A 12,366-nucleotide genomic window follows, 5' to 3' on the forward strand; every position below is an offset into this window, starting at 1 on the left:
ATAGAATTAAAAAAGAAGGTAATAAAGCAAAAAAATTAAAGAGAACGGTGATGGAAGCTTTACTCGCGGAACCCCCAAAGGTTTATGTGGTGCCCGCTCTCTGATGGCACCACACAGGTGAGAAGAACTGGCCAACGTTTTGCACTGCCGAAACTAGCCGCACCAACAGATGCACAAGCAAATATCTGGAATAAAATGAATGGGAGACAGAGAACAGCACAGAGAATAAGAGTGTCACATAGCCACTCTATGTGACCTTGATAAGTTATGTAATTTCTCAAGGCTCCTTCTTCCTCATGTGCACAATGAGAATATGAACTATACACTCTGCATGGGATGTTGTGGACACTAATTGGTTGATGCATGTCAAGTTCCTATGCTAGTGCTAAACACAGAGTAAGGGTTTAATACATCTTAGCTATAATTATTACCAGTAAACACTTTTACACAAGTACTCGTAGGTTTAAAAAGAAAGGTGGAAAGCAAAGAGAAAGATAACATCTCTGCTTGCCTACATCAGACTTTTAAGGATAAAAGGAATATTTGCACCATTTCCCAAGTGTGGCCAGTGTCTTAATGATGCTTTTTTTTTTATTTTCTGTGTTTCTCATGCTTTGATATCAAGGGCCCTATTGATCCTGGAGAGACTGCCCCTTTCAGGGCTAGCCACTTTCTAGAGATGGTAGGTGACTAGCCAGTGAGCACGCCTTTCATCTGCCTACTAATCAGCCCAAAGTCCATACCCCCATCACCTCATCTGAGGATCATAACTATCCCTTGGTCCTAATCACTCAAATGCTGGGTGCCAGACAGCCCTACACCTGGAGCCCGCTGGAATTATTCAGACTAGCCAATCCTAAGCCTGTTTACCCTGCCTCACTTATTCTTTCCCAGTGAAACCTAAATAAAGGCTCTTGCCTATGTTTCCTCCTCACTCCCTCTCCTCCTGACCAGCTCAGGTGCTTCCCTGTGTGGCTCCTCCATGGAGTAATGTACCCTCTCCTCTGCGGAATGTGACTAACAAACTGTATTTCCAATAGCAATTGTCTGCTAATCTGTTAGCCTTACCAAATCTGAATAAGAAAATAGCCTGATATTCACCTCCAATCATTCATTCATTCCTTACTAGAGGCCTAGTGCATGAGATTTGTGCATGGTTAGGGTCCCTAGGCCTGGCCTGCAATCAGGGCCAATCTTTCCCAGCTGTTAGCAGCTGGTCCCGCCCCCTACCACCACCGCCATGGTTGCCCTCTGTGTGTGGGGCGACCTGTGGAGTGATCAGGGCCCTGGTGCCGCCCATGTCCACCGCCACCCACCCCCAGTTTCCCATTTCCCATCAGGTGATCGGAGTCTTCTGGCCAGGGGCAGGGACCGAGAGATTGGCCAACAGGCCCCAATCAGGCAATCGGGGCCTGCGGGCTGGGGGCAGCTCCTGCGTTGAGTGTCTGCCCCCTGGTGGTCATTGCGTGTCATAGCCAACCAGTCGTTCTGCCATCCGGTTGATTTGCATATTATACTTTTATATATATAGATTATCTGTCAAGAAAGTCTAGGTGCTGGGGATACAACAGTAAGACAAGAACTGGCTCTTACCCATATAGATGACCCCATGCATTTCAGGGCATGTTCTGTCCAATGGACAAGATCCACTGACTCAGCGACATCACTCTGAGTCCTCTGTGAAATACCCAGAAGACTTACAGATGAACAGCTTGGAGGAGTGGGATGTGATTTTATACTACTGCAGTCTTCAACAAACCCCCAACAAAAATGTCACCTACAATCTCAGATGTACATGGGGCTGAAATAAGCCGTGCTGTCCTGGCCCAGCAGTACTGGCTGTTACAGTATTAAACTATTGTTATATGGCTGCTCTATGGCCGCTTTCCTAAGCCTTCCAATGCTCCCCTGCAGCTGTGGCTCCACCCTAGCACCCTGACTCATCAATAACCCAGCACCTAAAGGGTTAACACCTGTACAAGGAGCCCTCAGGGCCCTGATCCTGACCCAAGACCAGGGCCCATTCCCACAGTACCCTTACCTCCCTGTTTGATAAGTATTTTAATTATTATCCCTGAATATGTTGTAGAGCTTTATATTTATTTAGCAGTTTTTATTACTACATGAAAAACAGAGCTAGAACCACAATTTAAAATAACTTCTTTTTTTCTAGATGACCTTGTTAATAGCTCTATTAGCACAAATCACAATTAGAAATTTTCTTCCTAAGTATTTTCAGAATCACTATAAAAGTATTTCTTCTTTAAAAGACAAACAGGTAGCCCAGCTGGTGTGGCTCAGTACTTGAGCGTTGACCTATGAACCAGGAGGTCACGGTTTGATTCCCGGTCAGGGCATATACCCAGATTGTGGGCTTGATCCTCAGTGGAGGGCATGCAGGAGGCAGCAGATCAATGTTTCTCTCTTAACATTGATAGTTATATATCGCTCTCTCCCTCTCCCTTCCTCTCTGAAATCAATAAAAACATATTTAAAAAAGACAAACAGGTAAACTGACATTTAAGCAAATATTATTTAAAAGGGTACACATTAGCCCATTATTTAAGACACATTTAACACAAATGAAGCAGCACGCAGTGAAAAGTCAGGTAGCAATATGTCAGTAACAGCGAAATTATATTGTTGACACCGAGTTTCCAGGATGATCTGGAGGAAGCAATTAGAAGCAATATAATATTTTCTATTTAAATATTCCTTCAATAATGCCAATATGTTTGTACTAGGCTTTAAAAGATTGTTAAAATTCCTAGTTCTTCCTGTTATACTCCCCTAATAGATAATAAATCAAAGCATCTCATTGTGGAATTGAAAACTAGGGAAATATGAATCAATGCATTTTGAGCACACAGCATATTCTATATCATTCCATTTGGTCACAAAGTCAATGTGATAACCTGACTCAATGTGAATAAAGATATTACTGAATTATATAAGGAAAGCAAAGAGGACCAAGGAATTGAAAGGCAATGGACCAAAAATTCCAGGGGAAAGTCCCTTTGCCACTAACTAGACCTTAAAGAAATACGCCCCAATGAACTGATCACCATGGCAGCCTTCAGAACTACCTTCACTGGAAATGCTCAAGAGCCAAATGGGAAATCAGCTAGTTAAACTGCCATGTGGCACAGAGGGGAAAGGTGACCATCCTCCCAAAGTGCCTTTTTCTCTATCATGCTCTATTTCTGTAAAGACAGGCAATCGCATCTGCATCTTTACCACAATCTTATAAAACTTCAACTCTGTGCCGGTGGTGGACATGTCCACACCATCTCACAGACTTTTATGAGGCCTGACCATTCCGTGGACGCTGATTTCATAGCCAGCGTTCTGGTGTGAAGTCTAAGATCCTTCAAGGAAGAGTAACTTCATTACATAGTATATACGGAAAGGATTGGAAAGAAGGTCTATGAATTATTTCTCCACATACTACGACATTTTTAGAGAGTAGCTTTCCAGTTGATGGCTAAGTATATTTCTGAAGAAGCAGAACTGAGCTGCTTAAGTACTAAAAGTGTCCCTTAGATGGTTATAAAGTCCAGTTGACCTGACTCTGGTAAAAAAAAAAAAAAAATTTACCTAAGACAAATATTATCATTTTTTATTTACTCAATTTTCTATTTAAATTTCAGACAGCAAACACCACTACTTATTTTTTTCCCTTTTAATGATATAAAGAGTAGTCCAGCATGCGTATTTTTATATCATATAAGATTTCCTGGCTTTTCATGTCAAAACAATTTTTGAGGTAGGCCTCTCCCAAATTATGATGTAAATATGAAAATCCTCTATGATATACGGTATGAGTACTGTCATAAGAAATGAAAACTGAAATGAGTGAAGTCAAATAAAATCAGTTTCCCTCTTCCCTTCACCCTCCTATTCCTTACTAATGAACATGATTTCACCTAAAATAAAATAAAATAAAAAAATAAAAATAAAATAAAAGTATATTGGGAATTCCTTAAGAGTAAAAATCACATCTTTTCCATGGAAATATTGGCAGTAAACTCTTCTAATTCTCCTATTTCTTTGATCATTTCTTTTTAGCCTTTCTCTATTTATGTCATGAATATTAGAGCTTCCCAAAATTGCACCCTCTGCCCTTTTTCTTCTCATTCTCTGGCAAACTAATTCACAGCTTTAATGATGCCCTACATGCCGGTGAGTCCTAAATTTATGTGTACAGCTCTGACTTTTAGTCTGAACTCCAATCACATAAATCTAACTGCCTAAGGGATATTTTTACATGGTGTTTCATCAGTACCTCATACTCCAAATTTCTAAAATACTACTCATTACCACTTCCAAGCTCAACCCATACCTAAGTGTAAATTATATCACATTCCTTCTCTCAAAAACTGTACTTATCAGCTACCACCAACCCCACATCCTCTCCCCTACCTGGTCTCTCTTTTGTATTCTCTGCCTCACTTGGCAGCCCCACCATTCACCAAGAAACTCGTGCGGAAAACCTTAGACTTCTACTTTTCCATCACTACAACACATCCAAGATACATTGATTTTTACTTCTTAAATCTCCGTTACATCTAGCTCAACCTCACCATCCCCTGGTCCCTCACTCATGATAAGTGCCAAAGCTTCCTAACCAGTCCCACTCTGTTTTCACACTTACCTGCCATACAACCATCAGATAGAACTTTATAAAATGCCAATTGACTAAATTGTTCCCCTTCTTAAGATCTTTTCATGGTTCTCCAATGCCAATAGTGTCAACTCTAAGCTCCTTAGCCCAGAGCATTAAGCACTTCATGACATGACTCACCCACATCTCCAGTGCCAGTCCCCACAATTCACTGCTTTGGCCTTTACACTGCAGGAATACCTAATACACTGCCCTTCTCCAAACACGCCATGCCTTTGTCCTCGCTGTTTCCTTGGCCTAGAAGGTCCTTTCCCTCCTTTTCCCCTGGTGAGCTCCCATCAATCCTTCCACAGACAGCCTGATGACACACTGTCCCCCAGACAGAGTCAGTCTCCTTTGCTTGGGCTCTTTCTGTACCTGGCCCCTACTGCCATTCCAGTGTGCTGCATGTTCTTTTAATTACTTGTTCAGATGTCAGTCTCCCCTACTTGATCGTGCTTCCTTAAGGCATGGTCTGTATCCTTTTCATCTTTCTATCCCTAAAGCTGAATACACCCAAGCTACAGAAGCAAGGAGGAGGAAGTGAAGAGGATTGAACATTACCAGAAGGCATGTGTTTGGAGAGCTTATGCCAGCACTCTGGGGCCTACATTAAAAAGTACTGCTTAATATAGACGCCGCGTCTTTTATTAAATTAATTCAAGGGAACCCCAACTTCATAAATAGTAACATACTCTTAAGCTGAGCAGGCAGACTCCTGCCCATTTATTTCTTTAATTAAAACTCTTTGCCTTAAGCCCTTTGGTGAATCTTAGCAACAGCTAAATAGATCAAAATACTCACAGTATACTTTGTTTCTTCCCATTTATCTGAAGCAAGTTAATTAATTGACCAAAATAATTGGTGAATTTGTTATTTAAAAAGAAAATTGGTGTTCCCATCCACGATGGTGACAGCAGGCTCCTGAGCTCACTTCCTCCCACAGACACAAATGGAACAATTCCCTCTGAAAGAATCCAGCAACTAGCAGAGCAACTCCTACTATGCATCAGCAAAGGAGAAAAAACCCTTATCAACCTGGGTAGGAAAGGCTGAGGCACTGTCGCCATCTACCCTACCCCCAGAACAGCAATGCCAGGGAACTCCTCACTCCCAGCTTCTCCCTGAGGAGTGAAGGGTTTGGACCCAAAATCTAGTGCCCCAACTTTTAGGATTACTATATGAGGGATGGGTCCCCAAAACTATAGGGCTGAAAGCCAATGCGGCCTTGCTCCCACAAGATCCATCAGACTATAGAGAATAAAGAAGCAGTTCTTAATGACTTGCAAAGACTCGTGGAAGTTGTTCCCCAAGCTCAGAACAGAGGCAGCAGTCAGAAACGCCCATCTCCCAGAATTCCCCTCAAAGAGACATTCTACCCCCAGAACAGCAATAGACAATGCCAGGGAACTCCCCACTCCCAGCCTCTCCCTAAGGAGTGAAGGGTTTGGACCCAACATCTAGTGCCCCAACTTTTAGGATTTCTAACTGAGGGATGGGTCCCCAAAACTATAGGGCTGAAAGCCAATGCGGCCTTGCTCCCACAAGATCCATCAGACTACAGAGAATAAAGAAGCAGTTCTTAATGACTTGCAAAGACTCGTGGAAGTTGTTCCCCAAGCTCAGAACAGAGGCAGCAGTCAGAAACGCCCATCTCCCAGAATTCCCCTCAAAGAGACATGTCTGCATTTCTTAAAAGCTGTAGCCTGAAGGTCATACTTCTAATTTAACAAGACTGTCTGTGATGTCTTCCGAGACCTGGGAGGCTGGCAGACACTGATTCACCCTCTCCCTCTACCCTGCTCCAGGTCACTGGTGTCTCCCTGGAAAGAGTTTGTGCACATGGCTGATGCCTGACTTTTGCTGTTGCCGCCCAAAGGACACACCCTTGATAGCCTGGCTCTGGTGGCCAGCAGGGCTTGGAGTTCCTGGGTTCAACAGGACTATAGCAAACCAGCTATTCCTCCTTGGCTCAGAGGGAGTGAACATAAACATCTCTTAGTGTTCCCCCAAAAGAGTGAACATAAACACCCATCTCTCAGTGTTCCCCCAAAAGAGTGAACATAAACACCCATCTCACAGTGTTCCCCAAAAAGAGTGAATATAAATACCCATCTCACAGTGTTCCCCCAAAAGAGATGTTTTTACATACTTATAAGCTGCTGCCTGGTGACCCGGCTTTCAATCAGCCTGCATCAAGGGGCTGCCTAGCTTCCTCTCCTTTGGGACACTGACAGGTCTTGGCATATCCACAACTACCTGGAGCCACTAAGAACAAAGAAAGTAGCTTGGGTGATCACAAATGTTTGAGAGACAAGCAAGAGCTATGGCGGCTGAATGATGAGGTTCAGAGAACAGACTAGTGATCGGGACGGGGGATGAGGAGGGGGGCAGAGAAAATGAGTGAAGGTGATCCAAAGGTACAAACTTCCAATCATAAGATAAACAAGTCCTGGGGATGTAATGTACAGCATGGTGGCAATAGCTAAAAAATACCATATTGTATATTAAAAAGTTGTTTAGAGAATAAACCTTAAAAGTTCTCATCACACACACCAAAAAAAAAGTGTAACTATGTGGTAATGAATATCACCTTAACTTACTGTGGGGATCATTTCCCAATATATCCATAAATCAAATCATTATGTTGTACACCTTACACTAAAACAATGTCATGTGTCAATTATATCTCAAGAAAGTTGAAAAGCTTTAATCGTAGTTTGAGGACCCCGGTTTAGAGAATAAATCTTAAAAGTTCTCATCACACACACCAAAAAAAAGTGTAACTATGTGGTAATGAATATCACCTGAACTTATTGTGGGGATCATTTCCCAATATATCCATATATCAAATCATTATGTTGTACACCTTACACTGAAACAATGTCATGTGTCAATTATATCTCAAGAAAGTTGAAAAGCTTTAAATATTGATATCAAACTGGTATTAATTTTGTGCAATTTTGCCCCATGCAGTAACACCCAGCTTAAGTAGGCAATACTATGTTCAAGACTGAAAAAGGAGGCTTGAAAAAATTTAGTTGCTAAAATTTCCCTGATGTTTACCTGACCAAATGCCGTGAGTATAATGAAAAGGCTGCTGGTGTGGGGGATGGTGGCCACTGGGATGTTTGCTACCTCCGTATTTTTTCTTTAAAGCAGTTTCTCCTGACATAATACATTAGAAAAAGTGTAAGTTGAATTCATTATCGTAGTAGAGAGTTCATTTTTAACACGAAGCTTGTAATTTAAAAGTATATCATTTTCAACCTCTTGCTGAACTGTTTGGGAATTGAAAGAATCCATCATTAATTTGCCACAGAATCGAGGCAATTACATGGCTAAACTAATCATCCTGATCATGTTCATATCCCTTCCTGGTCACCATTGCCAATTGTGGACATGGTGATTGAACCGCATCATTAATTGAGATGGCCTGGCCTGAAATTAAATTGTAAAACTCTCGTGTGAAATGAAGAACAAGGCATCTGGGTTTGGAAAGAAGAAAATATTTTGTAAGCAACTATGTCCTCTATTAGATACCAGGATCATAGGTAGGATTTACAGATAAAATAAAAATACCTAGTTAAATTTGAATTTCAGGTAAACAACAAATATATTTTAGAATATCTCAGGCAATATTTGGGAAATACTTATACTAAAAAAATTATGTTTTTTATTTGCAAAATACAGGGTGGGGAAAAAGTAGGTTGATAGCTGTGAGTACATGAAACAGAGTTTATTACTGTATTATTATTTATTAATTATTGTATTCTTTTTCATACAAACAACTATAAACATACTTTTGCCTCATCCTGCATTTTTATTCCATAATTCTGTATTTTTATTTGCTAAATCTGGGTAACTTGGTAATAGATTAGTTTCTTATCTGTATTTTTTAGAGTTTCTGTGGCATGTATATTGTTGGCAATGAGAATAAATAACAATTGGAATTAAAAAAACAACAGCAGTTTTAGTTAGAAGAAGCATGCCAGAGATAAGTGATGTGCTCATCTTCTTTCATTAGAGGTTTTCCTTCCTCAAACTCTGGTCAGTGGACCAGGAGCAGCAGCCTCACCTGGGAGCACATCACAAATGCAGTCACAGACGCCACCCAGACCTCCTAAATCTGAATCACATCTTAACACAGTCCCAGGAGACTTTAATGAAAGGCTCTACTCTACAAGCTCAATGAAAAGCTATCTTCAAAATAACTGAATCCTTCTCGAGAGGAAAAAAATCCTCCACAAGAGTGAAAGGAGAATCTGAGACTGAGTTAAGCAATCTGACCTGAAGCCAAGAACATCAGCGAGAGAGGAGAGGCCTCCCAGGGACAGGAGCCCCAGGTACTCAATCTTGTCCATCCCCCACGTCTGTTAGGGCCCAAGCCTAGCACCCAGGGGCATGGGAAACTGGTGGGGATGGATTTTTGATGTTGTTTTGGAGGGCATGGGATTTTACTGATTTGTAATTTGTTTTGTTTGGGCAAGAGGGCTGATGGGTGTTTCTTGGTCTTTTTTTTTTTTCCTTTTAACTTGAATTTGTCAATACCAATGAATAATCAGTTAAAACGGGTGAGATCTACTCTAGGTAAGATTATTAAAATTCTTCTTTTAATGAATTATAAATGCATATATATATATATATATATGCCCAGTGACCGAAAGGCAGAATGGCCAGTCGCTATGATGCTCACTGACCACCAGAGGGCAGACGCTCAACATAGGAGTTGCCCCTGGTGGTCAGTGCGCTCCCACAGTGGGAACGTCATTCGGCTGACCTGGATGAGCGGTGTTACCACTGCAGGAGCAACTGCTCAGAGGGCAGATCCACAGCTGCTCAGCTGACCAGGATGAACGGTGCTCCCACAGTAGGCCAATCCCCACAAGCCACGCCCCCCCACCAGTGCACGAATCTGTGCACCGGGCCTCTAGTATTTAATAAACATGAACAAATTTGGTCAACCACCAAATGTCTCCAAATTATCTCACAATTAGTAATGGACTCCCCTTTGTACTAGCACATCTTGCCACATGCTGGAAAACTAGAGACCACGTGAAAAAGAAGCATAATGTCAAAGCCCATCTTCTGAGGTACACAAGCTTCAGAGAATGAGCCAAAGACACAGGACCAACTCATGAAGGTGGCTGTCCCCATCTCGCCATAGCACTTCCACCTTGGAGGCCACCTCAACTCCGTCCCTCCTTCCCCATTACCTTGTGTGGGCATTAGAGAATAGATCGGTAGCCAAGTGTGAGCCATGGATTTTGTTGCTGCTCTTGTTATTCATTTATTTCTTTATTATCCATTTCTCTCACCAGAATATAAATTCCATGAGAGCAGGAGTTTCATCTGACTCATTCATGAGTGTACCACAGTGCCTAGAAAATGCCCGACACCCAGAAGGCACTCCGCAAACATTTGTAGAAGAAATGAATAAAGATGTCCTACAGCTAGGAATACACGGTGTTCTCTCTGGTCACTGCTTATTAATTTTATATTTTTTCATTCATCAATCATAGACTTGGACTTTAGTCTAATATCTTGAATACATGTTTGCTTCATTTTTCAGTAGATAATGCCTGATTTTGTCTTGTAGCTTGGAGTAGAAACTTTTATAATAATAACTCTGATACCATTTCAGAGGCTAAGTAAGTTGCTTCTCACTTTCATTAGCTGCAGTGATATTCTGATCACCCTATGCTATAGTTTCAGAAAAAGGAAGAGGGAGAATTCTGGAAAACAGTTGTTTTTCTCTTCTTTCTAGAAAAGCACTCTAGATCAAAGGCACTATAAAATAAATTCATAATGGTGTGCACACACACACACACCTCCAGCCTTTCTAAATGTTCTGCAAAGAGGCAAGGACATTTCTGGGGCTGTGTGAGGAGAGTCCCGTGCAATCTCATAGCACTCCCAGGGCCTGATTTCACAGACACACTATGGCAGAATGGAAAATGGAACAGATTTGGGGAAGGCAGAACAGTTTCCAGAGATACAGGATGAGTGACAGGAAATACATCAATCAACACACTTGCTACTCAGGCAGGGTTCGAAACAATTGGTGTTTGCACTCAGTTTCCCAATGAAATCTTGGGCAACTCAATTAACCTCTTTCTGCCACATTCTCATCACTTGTAAATTGAGTACAACAATCTATCTATCTAGCTGAGATTGCACAGGGATTTGGTAATAAATGAGAGTAGACAGCTCTATGTGTGATACCTAATAATATTATATTAACTAGCATGAAATCACGGGGCTACAAGGACTCAAGAGGTCAAACTAGTCCTTTCACTCGGGACCACAATGAAGCCATTCCAGAGGGATTAGATGTAATCCTCTTTTTTAAAAAGTGTCTGAATAAAGAAATTCCCAGAAAACACCCCTTTGTTAATTTATAATGACTCACTCCTGCACCCTTAACACACGGTGCTTCTGCCCTTCAGTAATGAATACAGTAGCATCCTGGTTTAGAGCATGGGAACTGGAGACAGGCTGACTTATGTCCCACTGGACTCCACTCTGTCCTGGCTACATGACTTTGAGCAAGTTACGGCCTTAACTTCCTCAAGCCTCCGTTTCTCCTCTAGTTGTGCCACTGACCCCATAAGGTTGGCATCAGGACAAGTGAGTAAACAAGTATGGCGTGTTTCACAGTGCCTGGCTCATGATTTGTGTACCAAATCACCAGTAACATGATGTTCTGGCTGAATAACCCTGGCCCCTATAATTTTTATTTATAGTATAACTTAAAATGTTAATCATTTCATTTTTATGATAGTGCTGCAAACTGTAGAAAGAAGCTAACTGTGCGGAGCAGCTTGGGGAGATTTCTTCTCCATTGCTTCTGGGATGCAAGGGGAAGGCGGTGTGACGTGCTTTGGAAGGCACTGGCTCTCTCAGCAGCAACAAAGATCCTCTTATTTCTCAAGTGCTGTGGAAACAGAGCCAGGGGAGTGTAAGGGACCATAGAGAATTTGGGCAATGCATACATGGGCAGTAACCTGGATGTCTGGAGAGTAGTGACCCTTCCCCCAATTTTTAGATATCAATGTAAACACCCTGGGGTCCTGGTGCTTCCCAGGGAGCAGGAAGTTACCCCTACAGTGTTCCTGAACACCTGAGTATATGGCTGAGGTTTATACCATTTGAGCATGGGGGCTTTACCAATTTACCAAGCGCTTTCACACTCCTAACCTCCTCCGGCCCTGGTAAAACGCCAGTGTGAAAGAAAATTATCCCTCTTCTAATGCAGTGAATGCAAAGGCTCATGGAGCTTAAGTGTCTTGCCTGGGGTCTCTACATTCCAATCTGCATACTTCCTACTATGCCTATGACTCACTGCATCCAAGATCTTTTAGCCTAACCTTGAAATCCAGCATTGCCATGTGAGAGTGTATTCCAATGTGAAAGGGAAGCCACATTAATAAATGGGCCTGTAGGATACAAAATTGCATCTGCAGCATGTTTAGAGTTATGTTGCAAAAAACTCGAAGCTATGCAGAGAAAAAAAAATCCTCATGTATATTACAGCAAAATGGTAAAGGCAAGTGGGCTTAGGTGGTAGGTGGTGGGCAGATTATTTTTATACAAATTTATTTAATGACGCACATGTTATACTTACAGTGGGAAATACGAGTAATAATTTTTTTCAGGTAGCTTTAGAATCAAATAATTCTCCAACAGCAAGGCAGCTTCTT

General features: G+C 41.8%; 1 protein-coding gene across 1 annotated transcript in view; it reads right to left on the reverse strand.

The window, feature by feature from the left end:
• Nucleotides 1–12,366, reverse strand: part of FRAS1 (Fraser extracellular matrix complex subunit 1) — a 466,232-nt gene that overhangs the window by 219,418 nt on the left and 234,448 nt on the right. The gene's annotated exons all lie outside the window — the stretch shown is intronic.

This window comes from Myotis brandtii, unplaced genomic scaffold, assembly GCF_000412655.1.
Source record: "Myotis brandtii unplaced genomic scaffold, ASM41265v1 scaffold111, whole genome shotgun sequence".
Lineage (NCBI taxonomy): Eukaryota > Metazoa > Chordata > Mammalia > Chiroptera > Vespertilionidae > Myotis > Myotis brandtii.